Below are 1,357 nucleotides of genomic sequence, written 5' to 3' on the forward strand. Positions count from 1 at the left end.
CGATACGTCAAGCGCTCTAGTCATGTCTCCCTGCCACACACAAACTTGACCTGTGCCCTCTGACGTTCTGGTAGGTCAGTCGCCCTATATCTTTGACTTGCACACACACACAATTTCGATGGCTCTCTTCATCAATCTCGCACCCACCCACTTGATCCTCTCTTCGACTCTATTGATATCTATGACCCCTCCCTCTCTTCTCGTGGATCGCCCGACCCTTTATATATGATATGGATAGGCCTCCATTTCACACACATTGCATGCAAAATTTTGTTTGAGATGTCATCGACACATATTCTCACAAATACATTCACGAAATCACACCCCCCAAACAAAAAACACTCACGAACGCACACGCCATCTGTCTAGGTTTGTATCTCTCTCACACACACCCACGCAGGTGGGGGACGTGCATGAAGAGAAGAGGTGCACGCACGGCGCACGTACTCCCGTCTCTTTCCCAACCACACCCGCGCGGGTACATGGTGGAGCTCATTTCTGTACGAAAAGCCTGCCCACGTGGTAATTTGACACGTGTATAGGTTGTCCACTTGATGGAGGGAGGATCGTCTACCACGGGTGAACAAACAAATTGCGACTTGACGCGTTATGTTAAAAAAGAGGCAAACCATGTGGGGCCTACCTTAGAGGCAAGGCTCTATACACTGGAGTACTTTTGATGTGTCCCGTGTAACACCCCGGATGTAACTTTCCATATTTGTAACTCCAACTCTTGCCATTTTCGGCTATGTGTTATGATATTCCCTTCGTGGTCGGGTTCTGTTTTTCGTTTTGCATTTTGTTCATGTCATGCATCTCATATCATGTCATCATGTGCATCTCATTTGCATACGTGTTCGTCTTATGCATCCGAGCTTTTTCCCCGTTGTCCATTTTGCAATCCGACACTCCCACATGCACCGGCGCACCCCTCTTGTTTATTTTCGTGAGCGGATGTTAAACGTTCTCGGAATGGACCGAGGCTTGCCAAGTGGCCTTGGTATACCACTGGTAGACCACCTGTCAAGTTTCGTTCCATTTGGAGGTCGTTTGATGCTCCAACGGTTAACCGGGTAACCGCAAAGTCCTTTTGTGTGTTGCAGAAAAAACCCCCTCCAAATAGCCCAATAACCCCTCTAAGTCACCTCCATGCTTTCGGTCGTTTGATCACGATCGTGTGGGCGAAAACCGCACTCCATTTGGAGTCTCCTAGTTCCCTCTACCTATAAATATGTGTCTCTCCCGGAATTCTCGCGCAGATCAAACCCTAGCCCCGCTCCCTCCGCGCGCCGGACACGTCCGCCTGGCACCGGACGAATCGCGCCGCCGCCGCGAGCCTATCGGCGCGCGCCACGTG

The sequence above is a fragment of the Triticum aestivum genome, chromosome 1D, assembly GCF_018294505.1.
Source record: "Triticum aestivum cultivar Chinese Spring chromosome 1D, IWGSC CS RefSeq v2.1, whole genome shotgun sequence".
Classification (NCBI taxonomy): domain Eukaryota; kingdom Viridiplantae; phylum Streptophyta; class Magnoliopsida; order Poales; family Poaceae; genus Triticum; species Triticum aestivum.